At 39.4% G+C, this 19,735-nt stretch overlaps 1 protein-coding gene across 20 annotated transcripts in view; it reads right to left on the reverse strand.

Moving 5' to 3' along the window:
• RALGAPA2 (Ral GTPase activating protein catalytic subunit alpha 2) overlaps positions 1-19,735 on the reverse strand; it is a 326,217-nt gene that overhangs the window by 268,898 nt on the left and 37,584 nt on the right. The window lies entirely within an intron of this gene.

Here is a 19,735-nt window from a genome sequence, read left to right on the forward strand (position 1 = left end):
GAATGCTAGAAGGCAAACACAGCTTGCTGCCTTACAGGAACCACAGCAGCAGGAGGGTCAGTTTGGCTGGTAGGCAGTGAGAAGGGGAGGAGATGGGCCTGGAGAGGCAGACGAGGCTGGGGGCTTAATGTCCTCATGGGAGCAGTGTGGTCCCTGAATGGGTTCCAGCTGGAGGTGAACTGGAGGCAGCTGAGAGGGGAGGTAGACACAGTCACTAAAGAGAGGCAATGGTAGCATTTCAGAGGAGAAATAAGAAGGCCTGGATCAAGGCCGGCCAGGTAAAGAGAACATATAATAGTGATATGCAGGAGATAAAATTGTCAGGATAAGTGGGTAGAGGGGCTGTAGTAAATGGAGGTCTCCATGGCTCCCAGTGGCTTTGTAGATGGCAACACCTTTATCCAAGAGATCAAATCCAGATGCAATCTTAGACCCGAGGAGAATAAGCTGTCAAGTTTGATTCTGGACATCCTGCCATTTGAGGTGTCAAGGGATGACCTTACTGGAAATGTTCTTCTAGGCAAATGTGTAAATGGGTCTGGAGTACAGAGGCAGGATTTGGACGGTAACAGATATGGGAAGCAGCTGAAGCTGTGTGTACATGAGAGCTCTCTTTTGAGAGAGTTTAAAATAAGACAAGATGAAGCTCTGGAGGTATCCATGAGCTGAGGGAGCTCTGCTAAGAAGGTAAAATGAAGGTAAAGCAAAAGCCAGAGGCTAATGTGCTCGAATCCAAGGAGAAATCTTTGATATGCCAGCTATTTGTATGCTTACTTATTATAAAGATTAGAAACATTTACGAGTATTTATATGCACAACTAGTTCTAAAAAGTTAAACATATTAGAAAATGTGGGGAAATTGATGTCACATAACAAAATGACTTCAATATTAAATAAAGTGAGCTCAATATTAATCTCTTGCCTTGAGAACACACAACCTTTGTAAGCCAGACACCAAATGCCAGGCATGACAGATCCATCTATAAATTGTACAGAAGTAAACTGGCTGTTTCAAGGGGAAAAAAAATCAAAATAAGTCTTCCCCTTGCAATATGCTCTAACATTAATTTTAGATGGATAACACAAAAAAAGGAGCTAAATATAAAAACTAGGTTGTTATGTTATGTCAAGTTACATTACATTAAAAGGGAATCAGAATAAGTAAAACAGCTCTCTACAGAATATCTTAATAAGAACCCACGTGAGCATTGTCTTACCAACAGAACCTAAACTCAAACATCCCCATGGGCACATAGGATCAAGAACCCAAGCTGGTTTACAACCTACAGGAAAAAATCACAAGCAAAGAGATTAGAACAAGAAATGCAAAGACTCTGGAACTGAGAATAAGAATGAGGGTCTCAGGAGTTAGGCTGCCAGGCCAAATGAGCAACTCTAGGACCACAAACACAATCTGGAGATGGCCTGGGGATCACCAGATGCGAGAGATGAAGACAAGCCTGCACCTGCATCTAAGTTAGATCCTCTGGTTCTTTAACTCAAACTTTCTCTTAACAGAAAAATTTACTATAGACCCCAATTTGGTATCTTTGATAAAAAATTAATGATAATAGCAAGGTGAGTTTTCTGGAAAACATGCTGCAATGGAGGAGATAGGAGTACAAATGGCCTACTGAGGACTAACACCTGTGAAAGGGAAAAGACGGCAGCAAGATTAGAAAGGGGAGCCTCAGACCACGAGGCAGAGCTGACAAATCTCTGCCAGCCTAGTGGAAGCTCCAGAGCAAAGATGAGAGGAGTCCAGTGTGACCAGAAATGGCGAGGCCCTTGTACTACTGCCTCTGGCAGTTACTGGCTTGGGGCCATGATGCAAAGAGTATGACCAAGGATGGAAAGCCGAAGGTGTGAAGAGCTGGAAACCATCAGCTAACGCCACTTTTGTAGCTGGGCAGCACATTCTTTCTTGAAGGGGAATATGTACAGTCCATCTCTATGTGTGCCACAATAATCTTCAAATTATTAATTAGAATATTCTCATCACATTGGAAAGCTGAAGTTCTAAGAGACAAGCCCCCTACTTGAGAGACATGGCTTCTCTACTGGCAGTTTCTCAACAGCTGGCTGCTACCTCACATCGATGGAAACCTGGTCCCAGTGAGTTCTCCCCACGCTTTCTGTGCTTCCTTCCATGCACTTCACAGTGCCTGGGCAAACGGCACAGCAGTAACTTGGTGTCCTATTATCTCACGCATTCTCCTTTAAGGGACCTGGCAGCCCAGCTACATCCCAGGATCATATTCTGATCCCATCTTGCCACTTAAACATTTCATATAGGAAATGCTGAGAAAAGTAAAGATTCAGAATAGATCTTAGATTAGATGAATGCTTGACATACTCACTGTTCTTCAGGTCTTAATTTGGTCAGGAAACTAATTTGGCAGTGAAAATCATGCTTTTTAGTTTTCCAAAATACATATTGGTCTTCTTGATTTCATTTTCTTTTGTTAGCACACAACAAAGAAAAACACAGAATACAGCAAGACGATGTGTATCTACATGCTTAGATACTGTCGGTCTGCCACAAAAGTAATTTCCAGCTTATTCTGAGGTCAAGCCTATCATTATCACCACTTCTGGGTAAGTTTTCAAATTCACAAAATGGATGGACTTTAAAAACACTCAAAAAGGCTTGGATATGAAATGCATGCCAAGTATCTGAGCTACTAAGAATATTCCCAAATAGACAAAATCTTACACAACAAGTCAAAGGCTGAAACATTACCCACACTGATGCTTTTTGTACCCAAATATTGCAAGAGCCATTGTTTAAAGTCTATGAGGTCAATAAAAATAAAGCCCAACACAACTATCTATGTCCAAATGCTAAGCCTGTCCCTCAGAAAGCCCTAGATGAAGGCTACCTTTACTGGGGCAAATACAATCTGGCATTTCTTCTACTGCAGCCAATATTCTAAGCTATACTGCTGTGAATGCCACATAAGCTACTGACATCTTGTTTGTAGTTTCACTGGAAAGTAAAATAAGAAAAAAAAATCAAGAAAGCCACACAGTGTGAATAAATATTACTTTTCTGAAAAACACACAGCTCTATTTAATGCTCAGTGCTCAGCTGCATCTATATGGTAATCCATTATAGTACACTCGAAATCGAAATTAGGTATTACTACTGATCAGCACATCAGGGAATCTGTCATTCTTTTAACTGATTATCCATAGTTCTTTTTTCTTCAGAACCTACTGCATGACCAGGAATAATGTGAAATGTAAGCTGGAGTCTACACAAGATGCTATAGTCTACTTTATAACTGCTGGTCTTCTGATTTGTGTGGGAAATATTTTTAAATTATTATCAGATGACTGCAACATGTCCCAGTGGATTCACACTTGATTTCAATTCCACTTAGAAAGCTAGGACAGTGAAGAATGAAGAAAATACTACATACTAACTCATGGGAAGGTAATCAACTACAATAATGACCAACTAACATGTTACATCTGAAAGCAGAGTGTGGGGAGCAACCCTTCCCCAAACTAGCTGCAGGACAGAAGAGCTCTGGGTAAAGAAAATGCTGACCGAGAAGAAAACAGATTTGGTTTAAAAGAACAGAGGTCTTAGTTACTTGACCTTTTGAATAATAAATATGCAGAAAACTTATGATGAGAACTGGACTGTTCGGTTTAAAGAAAACATTCTGTGAATGCCTGTGCTACAAGTATAGTCTGATTTCAGAAGGACCCACGTGCATAGCAGCCCAGCTGCATAGATGCTTCCAGGGAGACCCATAGAGAGGGCAACTTGATCATTTGCTGTCTTAGGCCTGGACACTCATCTCTTACTACAATGACTCAACTCTTTCATGAAGACAGAATATTTGCCTTGAACACTTTCTCATTAACATTATAACAAAATGTTATTTGAGGACCTGCTATACGTTTAAAGTTAAAAGAAAGTTATTCTAGAACTGAAAGTCCATCAGCCACATACCTCCCTTCTTCAATATATCCTACACAATTCATATTCCAGAAAATATACAGATTAATCAAAATAATCCAAAAACAAGGGTGTGGGGTTCTAAACACTGTGACAGTGAGCTATATTTACATAATTGGAGTTAATATGACTATAAAAAAGAGTATATTCCTAAAACAACTAACATAAGACAACATCCTAAAAATATTATAATAAAATAATCTGAATGGCAACAGCAGCGGCGAGAGGATGAACAAGTTATACACCTTGTAAGATGATGACACTGGGGACCATGCTCAGAATGAAGAAAACAGCACACAGAAAGATGGACAGAAGGAAAAAACAGAACAAGACAAGAATCAGAGCAGCAGCAAGAGGAAAGCTATTGTCCCTGGACCAGCAGAGCATCCCCTACAGTACAACTACACTTTCTGGTATTCCAGGAGAACCCCTAGCCATCTCACCAGCTTACAGAGCTACAAACAGAATATCAAACAGATTGGCTGGGTGCAGTGGCTCATGCCTGTAATCCTAGCACTTTGGGAGGCTGAGGTGGGCTGAATACTTTGAGGCCAGAAGTTCGAGACCAGCCTGGCCAACATGGTGAAACCCAGTCTCTACTAAAAATACAAAAATTAGCCGGGGGCCGTGATGGCGCACACCTGTAATTTCAGCTACTCTCACTTAAGCCTGGGAGGCGGAGGTTGCGGTAAGCCGATATTGCACCACCGCACTCCAGCCTGGGCAACAGAGCAAGACTCTGTCTTGGAAAAAAAAAAAAAAAGACTATCAAACATATTGATACCTTTGCCTCTGTGAGTTCTCAGTGATTTAATGGAGCCCTGACAGTTCACTCATGCCTGTATTTATATCGTGATGTTTATTTACCTTCCTGGTAACCTATTTAAAATTCTGGTTTCCTTAGTTGACTGACCTGTCTGAGAGATCAGATTTGTTCATTCTTAGGTTTCTCCCTAAACATTCCTAGTTAACATGTAGGTATCAACAAATATGAGAATTGCAGAGTTGATCGGAAGAGCATAATACAAAAGTACAGGCCTGTTTTTTTTTTTTTATTTAAGTAGATATTTATGCAGTCCTTATTAAGCTCAAAGTGCCATGGAGAATACAAAAGCTTATAGTACCTGGCATCTAACCTCATGAAGTTTGACAGTAAAGTGAAAAGTAAAGCTTGAAAGTTTTGTATTTAAGAACCTCCCATTAGGGTTTTGGCTGTGTTCACGATCATGCATAAAATACTTTTTTCCTGTGTTCAGAAGGAAAATGAAATCCCTAATAATTGCTTTTGTGGGTACTGACAGTAGACAGAGCCTAGACTATGTCTCACCTCCCTCCCAGGTGACTTGGTTTGTGGGTACCCCAAGAATCTGTCTGCAACTAACACCAGTCTTGTTGAACAAAGGTTATTATGTACCTCCTGTGCGCTGTACAGTTGATCTTTAGGCAGAACCAAATGCAGGGTCTGTCATTTTCTTGAAATTATTGAGGTATTAGCCCTGTTTAAATGTGTAAAAAAGAAAAGAATACTCTAATAGGTAACATTACAATAAACTACTAAAGAGGGAAAAATAATATAAAATTAATAATAATCTGGGTATAAACTGCTTAAAATAGTTAAGAAGAAGTACAAAAGACATATGGAGTTAAAGTAAAAGTATAGGGCTATAATCGAATTTTGCTTTATTTATTTTTTTTTGAGACAGAGCCTCGCTCTGTTTCCCAGGCTGGAGAGCAATGGCGCAATCTTGGCTCACTGCAACCTCCACCACCCAGGCTCAAGCGATTCTTGTGCCTCAGCCTCCTGAGTAGCTGGGATTACAGGCGTGTGCCACCACATCCAGCTAATTTTTGTATCTTTTAGTAGAGACAGGGTTTCTCCATGTTGGTCAGGCTGGTCTTGAACTCTTGGCCTCAAGTAGTCTGCCCACCTCGGCCTCCCAAAGTGCTGGGATTATAGGTGTGAGTCACTGTGCCTGGCCGAAATACTGCTTTATTCTTGATATTAGAAGAAAAACAATGCAAATGATATTGTTAATTGAAAGATAGTTATTGGAATGAAAATAGAAAGTGCACCTTCCAAATTACAAAGCATATTCCATAAAGCCAAAATCAGTGACCTCTCCCCCAAAAACAAAGTTAGAAGAAAAGCTAAAACCAAGTGCAATGGGCATCAGAATACACAGATGTGTACTGGTTACCACACACAAAAAGTAGTAAGTATAAGCAGGTTAAATTCCCCTACCGAAGACCAAGTCCATCAGACCCAGCTTTCAAACACAGAAAGACTGGCAATAAAATACAGAAAAGGAGGCTCACATGCACACACACCCACACAAAGCAATATTAATATCAAGTAAAAAAGTATTAACGGGACAAAGGGAATTATTTCAAATAGGTTAAATATGTAATTTACGATATACCTATAATACTTATGAATCTTTATGCAACAAATAACATAGCATGAAAATAAAACAATGGAGGCATACTCCATTAAAACAACTTTCAGAAACTAAAGGGGAAAAACACTGTTTAAATGGGGGATATTAACACACACTATCTTTGAGAAATAAAATAGGCAATACGGTATAATACGGAAGACCTGAATGTAGTTATAGCAAGACTGGTTTAACAGCTATATATCAAACTTCACAGAATCCAACATCTATGAAACATTTGCAAAGTTATTATTCTAAGCAATGCAAATAAATCCCTCAAAGTAAGTGTTACACAGGTCACAAGCAAACTCAATACACTGGGAGTCCACCATCAAGAGTTTAAGCTAAAAAATTCTCAATTATTTGTGGATTTTAAACACTCAAGTTAAAAAAAAAAGTAATTCTCAATTACTTGTGGATTTTAACACTCGAGTTAAAAAAACTGATTATAAACGAAAAATAATCAACATTGTGATTCGCATATAACAAAAACTGGCCAAAGCTGAAATAAGAGACAAATCCATAGACTTGAATTTCCTACAATGCAAGAACTAAGTTTTAAATTCAAAAAATAGAAATAAAAAAGTTTTATTAAGGAAGAAATCAATAAAAATAAAAGCAAAAATGACTTACATAATGAAATTATCACCAAGTATTGTTAATCACTAAGCTACAGACAGTTGAACTGGTAGTACTGCAGGTAATTAAATATCCTCTTAATCAAACATTTATTTAATTCATTAAAAAATAGTCTTATTAAGTGCCCATTATGTGCGAGGTACCATGTGAGGGATCAGAGATACATAAAAGACACCATTCCTGCTCTAAAAGTTAGAGCCCTAAGAGGGAAAAGGTGAGAAAATCAGGGATGTCAGTACATGCGCAAGGAAATGCAGACAGACAAGGTACACTTCCAAAGGGAGAACACCCTTGAACTGAATCTTGAAGGACAACAGGGGTGAGCCAGGCAAGGAAGAGCATTTCAGGCAGACCAAACAGCAGCAAAAAATAAAAAGCCTTACTGCTTATTTGGGGACCTGTAAGAGGCTGCCAGTGAAGGCAGAAGACAGGTGATAAGTGATAGAGAAGGAGGCAGACTAGACGAAGAACATTCTGAAGGCTATACTGAGGAGTGTGACTTTTGTCCTGAAGGCAATGAGAATCGAAATTACATCACACAGCATCTGAGGTGAGTGAGGGAGAGAGAAGGGGTAGAAGATCACAAACCAAAAGACTGCTTAGCAGGATACTCCAGTGGTGGGGAAACTGAGGCTCTGAACAAAGTCTTAGGTAGTAGGCAGAAAAGAGATAAAAGAGCACCAGCACAAAACATACAGAGCCACAGAGTGAAGAAAAATACTATCAATACTGAACAAAATAAACAGTAGTCCTCCCTTATGCTAGGGAGATATGTTTCAAGACTCCCAAGGGATGCCTGAAACCACAGATAGTACCAAACCCTATATACACTGTGCACAAATTTCTTTTTCCTTCTTCACAATTTCATAGAAGATTCGTTCTTACTGTAGATCTTAGCAACCTCAGCATATAGTTTTTTTCTTTCTTATTAAGTCAAGAACGCTCACCTTTTCACTTAAAGGAAGCACTGTACAGCTTCTCTTTGGCATATCTGATTGCCAGCATCACTACTCTTGTGTTTTGGAGCCATTATTATTATTACTATTATTTTTGAGATAGAGTCTCACTCTGTCACCCAGGCTGGAGCACAGTGGCGCGACCTCAGCTCACTGCAATCTCTGCCTCCTGGGTTCAAGTGATTCTCAAGCCTCAGCCTCCTGAGTAGCTGGGATTACAGGAGCACACCACAACACCTAGCTAATTATTGTATTTTTAGTACAGACAAGGTTTCACCCTGTTGGCCAGGCTGGCCTCAAACTCCTGGCCTCAAGCAATCCACCTGCCTCAGCCTCCCAAAGTGCTGGGATTACAGGCATGAACCACCACGCCTGGCCTGGAGCCATTATTGAGTAAATTAAGAGTTACCTGAACACAAGCAATGTGATACCACAACAGTTTATGTGATAACCAGGACCACTGCTAAGTGACTGACAGCTAGCATCTACAGCATGGATCCACTGGACAAAAGAATGATTCATATCCCAGGCAGAATGGAGCCGGATGGTGAGAGATTTCACCACACTACTCAGAATGGCATGCAATTTAAAACTTATGAATGGTTTATTTCTTTAATTTTCCATTTAATGTTTTTGGACCCTGGTTGACCACGAATAACCAAAACCTCAGAAGGTGAAACTGCAGATAAGGGGGACTACCGTATTAAGTAGTAAAATGTGATATTCAAAATGTTTTTTATTAGGTACAAAAAATGCAACCTTCAAAAACTGGAAAGGCAGGCACTTAATAGATTTCAAGGTTATTTTTTCTCTTTGCTTAGGATCATGCAAAGGTCTAATCTCTTTTTAAAGAAAAAAATCACACTGCACCGGACTCCTCATTTTTTTAATGACGGAACGAACATTCAGTGACCTTCACAAATCCCCAAATTAGTAGCATATAATTCTACCCATAATATGTGGGTTTTGCCCCGAATAAAGCATTCACTAAAACAGATTCAAAAGGAGTCTTCTTTTCACAAAAGTATCTTACACAGGAGATCTCAGTCACAACCAAATCTGCCATGCTATTCTTCATTTCATGCAAGTTTCTATTTTCTGCCTGAAAACTACTGCATTTTTCCGATCTCTTCAGTTTTGGTACTAGCACTAGTTGGCCATCCGTTTTATGCCATTTTTTAGGGGAAAAAATCACTCCCAGACAGTTTCTATAGGAGTGATGAGTAGAGAATAACAAAACCCCAGTGAGATGCCACTACTTGGTTCCCACCACCCCATAAATTCAGAGGATTTAAACTCCTGCCTCAGCACAATTAGAAAGCATTGTACACCTGCAGGTTGTCTTGGGACTGGCCACCCTGTCAAATTCATTCAGCAAGTGCCCAAGGCCTGCAGGAAAAGCCAGTGCACAAAGGCTTCAAAGCCAGACCCTTCCAACCTGTACAGTGTCACAAACCACATCAAACACTAGATGTCACTCTGTAACAGCCACCACACTACATATCCAAACAGAAAACAAGTAATAGACTTATAATAGCAAGTTTTTGTACAACTCTCTCCTAAAGGTATATATTAATTTAAAAAAAATCAACTTACCAAAACTGCATTAACAGATTAATTTTAATTAAAGAGAAAAAAGCTCTCTACATGTCTCCTGCTATCCTAACAATAAATAAACATGCTCAAGTTTCAGTGTGAATTTCCCATATCTTTAGCCCTAATGCAGTTTCTACCATCTGCCCTTAAAAGATTCTTGGAAGCATTTTTGCTAGTATTGCCTTCCACAGGATCTCCTCTTAAGAGTGTCAGTTACCAACACGTCAAGTGGCACACTATGTGAAAGAGGCCAGCATGCCAGGAAGCTCAGGGCACCTGGACTGCAACAGATAACAACAAGAATGTAATTTCAGACTTCCACGAACATCTTATCTCCAGTGTCCCTTCCTCCAAGGTGAACTGAGTAATTTGGTATATCCCGTTGGGTCAATCCCAAGTTTCTCACCTATAAGTCTTGATGCAAAAGGGAGACTGCAGTCTTTAATACTAAATTTGCATATTAAACTATCCATTGAAACTGACTCCTTTCAACTCAAACATTTGTCTAATTAAAATTACTAACATTCTATAATAGGATAATCACATTTTAACCAGGAAAAGTGCATGCAAAGAATCTCCAAAATGGACCACATGTTTATATTTTGTTCCCACCTTCCGGTTTGTACAGATCATAGACATTTCACAATCAAAATCAGACACCAGAATAACCACATGCTATAGAGATAAAGGATCTCAGTCCTATGTTTTATTATTTCCCCAGTATCCAGTACAGGCGATAGCACCAAGGAGCAACTACAGAGCTAATTCACCACCACAGGCAACATATGAGACCAGTGAAAAAGGGTACCTTGGCCACCTGGCCCTCTGCTGTGATCCCTGCAGAGCAGTCTCAAGGCAAGATCACACTATGCCATAACAATAATGTTATCATTTGGAGTTGTTCCCAACCAAGGGTTCAACATCAATAAAAGCCACAAGTATGGCTGGCATTACAAAGAAAGCCAGATGATTACACACCTCTATTATCATTTAAATATAGCCCCATGTCATAAATGTGACCCAAAATCTTAGTCATGCTAACTAGAGACATTCACTTTGCCAACTGGAACTCAGGGAGACTTTGGGGATGGGAGATGGGTGTCTGTGTCAGCTCAGTTCTTTTAAAAATGTTCTCCAGAAAATCTGAATTGATAGTGGCTTTTTCTCAATTGCAATCGGTCATTTAGAATTATGACAGTGACCAAAGAGCTGCATTCAAAATTGGAATCATTCTTTCAAAAGAAAACAAAATCTACTAAAGCATCTAAATATTTGAAATCCTCAATAAGAACTTAAATTCCAAGGATTTTAGAAGAATCTGCTTTTCTTGTTCATTTTAGTTGTTCTTGTCCCTCTTCCACTCAAAAACCGTGAAGTGGTCCTTACAGGAAACAAAATAAAAAGCAGTATCAGCCTGAGAGGTTTGTAGAGGAAGTCCTTCACCTCGGCATGGGAGGAGGGAGCAGCACGGAAGGATGGCTGCACACTGGACAGCCTGGAATAAGAACAAAGCAGAGAAAAGCGCAGAAACTGTGGCAACTAGTTAATTGTAAAAATATGATTCTGCCACCTTGCTATGTATTATTTGCTTATAAGAAAAGCCATTAGCCATTGTATAAAGAAAGAAAAGGAATCGTTACTTAATCCTGTAGGACACCGAGCCTGAATCTGTTGACTTGCCTAGAATTCAGTTCAGGCATTTTCACTGAACCTCCACAGGAGCTTTTAATTTGTTTTCATTTTCAAAGAGTTACAAAAGATATGCAATTCTCACAAAAGAAGAGGAGGAGGCAGGGGTGGGGGGAGGAAAAGAGGAGGAGGAGAAGGAAAGGAAGAAGAAAGGAAATAAATTTCAGAATTGTTTGTAATCCTATTATATTCATAACTCTAGTTTTTCTTTAGGCAATTCACTATTAGTATCTGAAGTAAAATGGTGCTACTAAATGTGAAAAGTTATAAATGAATGCATTTGGATGGGAAATAAAATCAACATTCAAATTACTGGATTGCATATACAAAACAATGCTACAGAGAGTGAAAATCAGCCATTTGTTTCATCTTATTGGCACTGTACTGGATATAGCTATATTACTATTATCAGGAAAATCATTAAAAATTCTTTTCCCCTACTTTAAGGAAAAAAATTAGGGGCTAAATCCACTATCTATATAAGCTCACCTGGAGCAATGAAGAACAAGAGACCCGGTGCTGAATTCCATTAAAGTAAGACATAGATTCCACTACATCCCTGGATTCACCACTGGTCAAATTATGAATCCCAAACATAACTACACCCAGACTGTGCACATGCTGAGTCCAGCCATCCAATCCAGCATAACACCAAACTGCAGAGAAGGAAGGGAGTCCGTACATATAGGCATGTAATAAATCGCAAGCAATCAAATTTCAATACCAAAGGAAAAACAAAAGCTAGCATCCACAATATTATTTTTCTTTCTCTGTATGTCCTAGAAGAAACCCACATGTCTTCTGCACTTGCTGTGTGGTTCACCTGCTGCAGTTTGCCTCTTCCACCAATGCTTCTCAAATAAGAATCTCCTACCAAAGGACGGGTGAGAAAGAGACATGGTGCATCATCCTGGAGTGCACTGAAACTGTTTTCTTTATCTTGAAGGGGAAACAGATGGAGAAAGGCTGAAGGTGTGGTGGGGAGATGAAGTCCTAAGGAATTTGGCTAGCCTTTATTTAACATTATTTTCATTTTAAAAAATGCATGAAAACAGTAGAATGACATTGTGCATGGCTTTTCAATTCTGTTTGCAGAGGGTCACTTTGGAGCCATGCTTCTCCAACCTGTGGAGGTAAATGCTCATTCCCCTCAGCCAAGGGCATTCTGGTAATAAGAAGAAGCCCAGAGAAACCATTTCAGTAAAATCCTAAACCTTAAGTCAAAGTCCCCTGCATTACAAGGATACAGATGTACAAGATACTAAGGATTTAACCATGTTTAACAATGAAAAGTGGTCTTTCAAACGATGAGATACGGCTCTACTGGAGGACTCTAGAGCCTCCCTGTCCAATACAGTAGCCACTAGCCACATGGATCACCTGAGGCCAGGAGTTTGAGACCAGCCTGACCAATATGGTAAAATCTCGTCTCTACTAAGAATACAAAAATTAGCCAGGCATGGTGGCAGGTGCCTGTAGTCCCAGCTACTTGGGAGGCTGAGGCAGGAGAATTGCTTGAACCCATGAGGCGGAGGTTGCAGTGAACCAAGATAGTGCCACTGCACTCCAGCCTGAGCAACAGAGCGAGACTGTGTCTCAAAAAAAAGAAAAGAAAAGAAAAGAAAAAAGTCACAAAGGATTGTAAGTCACGGTTGTTGGCTTTGGAACAATTTGCTTTTCTTGTTCATTTTATTTGTTCTTGTCCCTGTTCCACTCAAAAATATGTACAAAAATGCACATAAAAAACATGGAGTTAGGATTTTTACACTCTCATTAGGAAACTAAGGCATAGCCACATTAAGGGATAACTATGGATATCCAGTCACAGTCAAATGATAACACAAGGCAGGGCTATTATATGAGTCCAAAGGAAAGAATGAGCACTTCCAGCAGGAGTTGCCAGGAGAAATTGGTGGGTCTAAACAGGTCCTGAGAGAATGGGCCAGATGGGGAGAAGAGCTAAGGGCAGTCCCTGAAAAGAGAACTGAATAAACTAAGAGGCAGAAGTGAAACTATGCAAAGAGAGGTAAAGGGGCAAAGTGTTAGCCCGACAGAGCACTTCCACAGAGTAACCACACAATATGAAGAAGAGCTACACTGAGAGCCAGGGAGAGGACTGTGAGTGTTAGACCAGCCTGGGCCACACTTTACAGACTATAAAGAACTCATTCAGGTCTCTAGGAAGGCTAACGACAAGATAGAAACAGGGTTTAATATAGTGGGGTAATTTAAATAAAATTTAGAATAAAGAATCTGTTTATCTGTGATTTCAAATTCTGTGATATTTGAAGAACATCCGAATGAGTGGCACTCCAATGCCAGAACATGTTTACGTTTTGAAATTAAGCCTCTTGTGTCGATGTATTTTAATTGGAGTGTGGGAGGGTGAGGAAATATCAAATTCTATAAACTTTCTAAAACATACATGTATAACTCCAAACTATTCTATTTCTCTAGTAAAAGGGGATGGCATACAACATGGCAGAAAAGCTTGAAACAGTATCTCTGAATTAACTATATTGTCTTATTCTCTGTATTCTTGATGTGCTGACATCTGGGGCCTCAATGACATAGGAAGGATGTCCCTCCAAGGGTTAGCAAATTCCCAAAGATAGTGGCTCAGAGCATGTTTCTGATATGCAAACCAACCAATTCCAAATCCGTAACCCCAACCACATCCTTTTACCGACTCTATCCCCCTCCCCTCAATCACCCAGGGGCCAGGTACTGGACAACCAGGAGCTACCCCTACAGCCCTGTCAGCTGAAATTATTCAAACTATCCAGTCCTAAGCCTATGTAGTTTACTTACCTGGCCTTGCCCATTCCTTCCTGCAAAAAACACAATAAAAGCTCCTGCCCTCAGTTCTGTCTCTGTCGCTCCCTTTCCTCTTTGCGTACTGATTTTGCCTTGGTGCTTCCCTGTTTGGCTCTGTGTGACATGTCTGTTTCTAGAGGCCTGTGAGCATAATTAAAACTTCTTCCTTCATAACAATCATCTTCATGTTTCTGTGCCTTACCACACCTGATTAAAACGAATCTCAGGTACCATTAAAATAACCTGTCAAGCTTGAATCCAGAAGGTTCTCAATGTGAATTATTTGATCTTGAGACCCATTCACCAAGTACCTTGTGTTTCTACACCAACTCTCCTTTCCCTTATGCAGGTAACTAATTCAAGAGCCATCACCAAAATATCACTTCTGAAAAGAACCATTCAGGATTTTCTGTGACTCAGAAGGTCATTACTGGAGCTCTGACATGAATTCATTCTTACCAGTAGACTCTTCCGCTCACCACGAAATGGTAATTTATACTCCATGAGGACGGGAGGCTCTGCTACCTTGCTCATTGCTGTATCTCCAGCACCTACGTGTGTCTGACACAGTGCATACCTAATAAATGTGTCTGATGAATGAATGAATTGTAAAGAATAGTACATGTTGATATAGACGGCCTATGGAATACAGCTAAGAAAGCAGAATACCAACACTCCTAAGTGGTAGGCAGCATGCCAGTAAGTTAGGATAATAGGTTCTAGAGTTAGACTAAAGGTTAAATCCCTACTCTCCCATTTGCTAAGTGTGCACCCTTGGGCAAGTCACCTAACCCTACAAAGCCTCCAACATTTCATTCATAAAAACTGGGAAGACCAAACCTACTTCAGAAGGAATGGATTAAACAGACTAGCCCATGTAAAACATGCAGATTCCGGTTAAGATGGTAAATGTAAATTCATGTTGTGGAGTCCCACATCATCATCCCCACATCTCCATTTGAAAGACAAAGCAATGATGGATGAAATATGGTTTTTAAAATACAGTAAGAGTCATAACCATAGTAAAAAAAAAAAAAAGTATGATAGGCCGGACACAGTGGCTCATGCCTGTAATCCCAGCACTTTGTGAGGCCGAGGCACATGGATCACCTGAGGTCAGGAGTTCAAGACCAGCCTGGCCAACATGGTGAAACCCCGTCTCTACTAAAAAATATAAAAATTAGCCGGGCACGGTGGCAGGCACCTGTAGTCCCAAATACTCGGGAGGCTGAGGCAGGAAGAATTGCTTGAACCCAGAAGGCGGAGGTTGCAGTAAGCCGAGATCAAGCCACTGCACTCCAGCCTGGGCGACAGAGCAAGACTCCGTCTCAAAAAAAAAAAAAAAAAAAAATATGATAAACAACTCCATGAACCAACAGAAACTCTAAGTGGTGTACATATCTGAAGCTACAGGCAAAGGCAGCTGGAGTCAACTTCCAAAAGGTACAAGTGCTCCCACTAGAGAGGAAGGCAGGCAAAAAGGTCTGCTCACTGCCTGAGACCATGACCTGGACTGGCTGGTGGCCTTCACTGCACATCACTTACTTTATCAGAATACTGTAATGTCTCCAATACTCTACATCTAAAAACTACTGTTTCCTTTTCCAAGGTTCCCTTTCAGTGCATCCCTGACTTACAAGGCAGACAGCAGCTCTCTTTACATACTCCTCTTTCATGCCTTCTTATCTCTTACCTCTATGCCTTCTTCCAAGCCATTTCTTATTTATAGAATATCTCTACATGGTATCGCTTTCGTGATTTAACACATCTTATTAATTCCACCTCTTCTCAAGGGAGCCTTTCCCAATTATTTACAACGTGATAAGTATTCACTTCCAAACCCTTATAAACTATCTCTTTACAAGCTTTACAGGGCACTATCCTACAAAGCGGCAATGAAGTTACTTAGTACCCAGAATGAAACATACAAATTACAACCTACCTTCTAAAGCCAGAAACAGAGGGAACATAAGCATAAACAAAAGTAATGCAAGTTTATTATTCACTCATATTTACCATGCAAAATGAAAGTTTTATGAAGCCTTGAACAATATATATTTGTTCTATTATACAGGCAACTAATCCTCTGTAAATGGTAATGTATCAGTATTAACACCCTCCCCAGTCTAGAATTTAAGAACATGAAGAGAAAGTTATCAAAACTTCTGTGAGAGGGATAGGTCGAGAGTTTCTGAAGGGCTTTCCTGCTGAAGGCCAATGGATCCATGACAACAAATGTAATTCTTAAAACATTGCTGGGCTTTGAAGAACACAGAGAAACTAACAAGGGACTAAAAAATCGTGGGGGAAGAAGGAGGAGCAAAGAGGGAAGAAGAAAGGAGGCAGAAGACAAGTAAGCCAAAACCTGATCTGTAAGCAACATGCAAAAGAAAAAACTGCAGAATGCCAAGGAGCTGATGCCAACACCAGCGCTAGGATTTACAGGTGACTATCCCCTCCAGCCCCCAGTTCCCAGCTATGGTAAGTTTAGGGAACTGAACCTGAATTTCCATTCATAAACCAGAACCCTCAAATGGAGCTAAAGTGCTCTCAATCAAGAGCATTCCCAGACTCCCGGCAAAAGCAAAGACAAATCCTCTGGGAGAAACCAGGATTAACAAATATGAAATCTGTGGTCATTCAGTACCACTCTCAAAATCAAATATCACAAAATATGCAAAAAAAGAAGCCACTGTGAATGAGAGGCAGCTGAAATAACCAGCATAATTAGACAAACACTTAAGCTACTAGGATTATCATCTACAAAATGTGAAATATTACACAGTAAATGTTTAATAAAATAAAAGATGTCTAAAAATGAACAAGGATCAAGAGACAATCGAAAGCAACCAGCCACATAAGAATGCCAAACCAAAAAAGCTCTTAAAAACATGAAAAAAATCATTGAAATGTACAGCTCAATAGATTGGTAAAGTAGCAGATTTGTTCCAAACGAAGGGAGTTAGTGAACTGGAAGAAACAACTGAAGAGACTTCCCAGAATGCAACACAAACAGATTGGGGGAGGAGAAAATAAAAGCAAGCTTAAGAAACAGAGAGGATAGATCAACAAGTTTAAGTAAGAATCCTAGAAAGTATGGCCAGAATGAACAGAAACATATCAATATTTGAGAAGACAATAGCTAAGAATGTTAGAGAACTATAAAACATATGAATCCAGAGACTTGAGAAACATACATATACCAAGCAAGATAAGAAATCTTCAACTAGATATTTTGTAATTAATCTGTAGAACAACAGACACAAAAGATCTTAAAAGAAGGAGCTGGGTGCAATGGCTCACGCCTTGTAATCCCAACACTTTGGGAGGCTGAGGGGGGCGGATCACGAGGTCAAGAGATCAAGACCATCCTGGCTAACACGGTGAAAACCCGTCTCTACTAAAAATACAAAAAAACTAGCTGGGTGTGGTGGCAGGCACCTGTAGTCCCAGCTACTCAGGAGGCTGAGGTAGGAGAATGGCATGAACCCGGGAGGCGGAGCTTGCAGTGAGCTGAGATCGCACCACTGAACTCCAGCCTGGGTGACAGAGAAAGACTCCATCTTTAAAAAAATAAAAAATAAAAATAAAAATAAAAATAAATTTTAAAAAAATGAAAAAAAAAGAAGCCAGAAAGAAAAGACATTTAAAGGAACAACAATTACATCAAAAACAGAGTTTAAAGCTGCTACAATGGCAACTAGAAGATAGTAAAAATGTGGCACAAACACTACTACTACTACTATTACCACCACCACCACCACTACTACTAGGGTGTGTAATATAAAAACTGCTTGAAGACAATAAAGACCAAGCTAATGGAGATAAAACTGAAGGGATTATGACTCTCCAAAGAGACACTTCTTTGCCAATACATTTTAAAACTTTGGTGATAAGAACAAATCCTTAGAATTCTTCAAATTCTTAGAAAAATATATAACTTACCAAACTTGAATCAAGAAAAAAAAAACAGAAAATATGAATAATACTAAAACAAGTCTAAAACTATCAAAGAAATTGAATGAGTGGTTAAAATCTTCACATAAGTAAAAAAAAGCACCCCAGTTGCAGATGGTTTTATAGGAAAGGTAAAAAAAACATTTCAATGACAGCTCATTCCAATCTTATAGAACTATGTTATATAACAGAGAAAGAAGAAATGCTTGACAACAGGTTTTATAACCATTATCACAGGACCAGTCAAAAACAACATGAGTATGAGAAAGAAAAACTGAGGCCAACCTCAGCTGTGAACAGAGATCCAAAAATGCAAACAAAATACTAGTCCAGGCTGGGTGCAGTGCCTCATGCCTATAATCCCACAACTTCAGGAGGCCAAGGCAGGAAGATCACTTGAGCCCAGGAGTTTGAGACCAGCCTAGACAACATAGGGAGACCCTTTGTCTACAACAAATTAAAAAGAAAAAAAATTAGCTGGGCATCGCGATGCACACGTGTAGTCCCAGCTACTCAGGAGGCTGAGGCAGGAGGATCACTTGAGCCCAGGAGGTCAAGGCTACAGTGAGCTATGTTCACGCCACTGTACTCCAGCCTGGGCAATACCCTGACTCAAATAATAATAATAATAATAGTAATAGTAATTAGTCCATCCAAAAATCTAGAACTGTAATTCACCATATTAATACTCAAGAAGAATCATTATCATCTCAATCAAGTTTTTTCAAGAAAAAATTTAAAAACTTCAAAACCCATCTATGATTTTTTAAATAAATCTCAAACTAAGAATAGAAACAAAGTTATTTAATTTGATAGAGAATCTGCCAAAAAGTTACAGAAAATATTACTCTCAATATTTCACATTAACAAAACTCTCTTTAGATCAAAAACAAGATGACCCTTTATCACTTCCATTTACCAATGTACTGGAAGGCTGACTCAGGGCGGAAAGCAGACCAACTGGCAAGTATGTCCACTCCTTACTCATAGACAATCTGTCTACCAAGAAAACAAAAAACCTGTAGACAAAATGTAGGAATTAAACAAGTCACATATATTTACTTAATCCAGCAGTGGGAATGAATAAACATGAACTAAATTTAAAAACATGGATAAATCTTAGAATTAATGTTGAGGGTAAAAAGCATGTCGAACGTGATTATGTACCACAGGAGATCATTTCTATTACACTCAAAACAAAACAAAACCACACAAGAAATTATTTAAGGGTACAAATATATGTGGCAAAGCCATTTTTTAAAAGAAAGAGAATGATGAAATGCAGGGGAGTGACTGCCACAGAGGTGAAAAAGGATGGTGGAAGAGCACCTAAGTAGCTTTTAGTTCCTAAAATGGTGAAGGGGGAGGGTGTCAAGAGTATGTGCTTTATTACTATGCTTCCTAACTCACATATGTTATAGATTCTTTAACCATTACATAAATAATATAATTAAGTTGACAAAATAGTACAAACAAATGATGGTCAGTAGATACATATTTAAGTAACACACTTAATTAAAGATCCTGTTAAAAACAACTCATTTCACAGGTTTCATTCAAAGGAGGGTAAACACAGGAAACATAATAACCACTACAGAATATGTGTATCAACATATGTGTATCAACAGTGAATCAACATCTGTACTCTGGGAAAGGAGTATAGCTCTCAAAGG

Source organism: Pan troglodytes, chromosome 21 (genome assembly GCF_028858775.2).
Source record: "Pan troglodytes isolate AG18354 chromosome 21, NHGRI_mPanTro3-v2.0_pri, whole genome shotgun sequence".
In the NCBI taxonomy this organism is placed as follows: Eukaryota; Metazoa; Chordata; class Mammalia; order Primates; family Hominidae; genus Pan; species Pan troglodytes.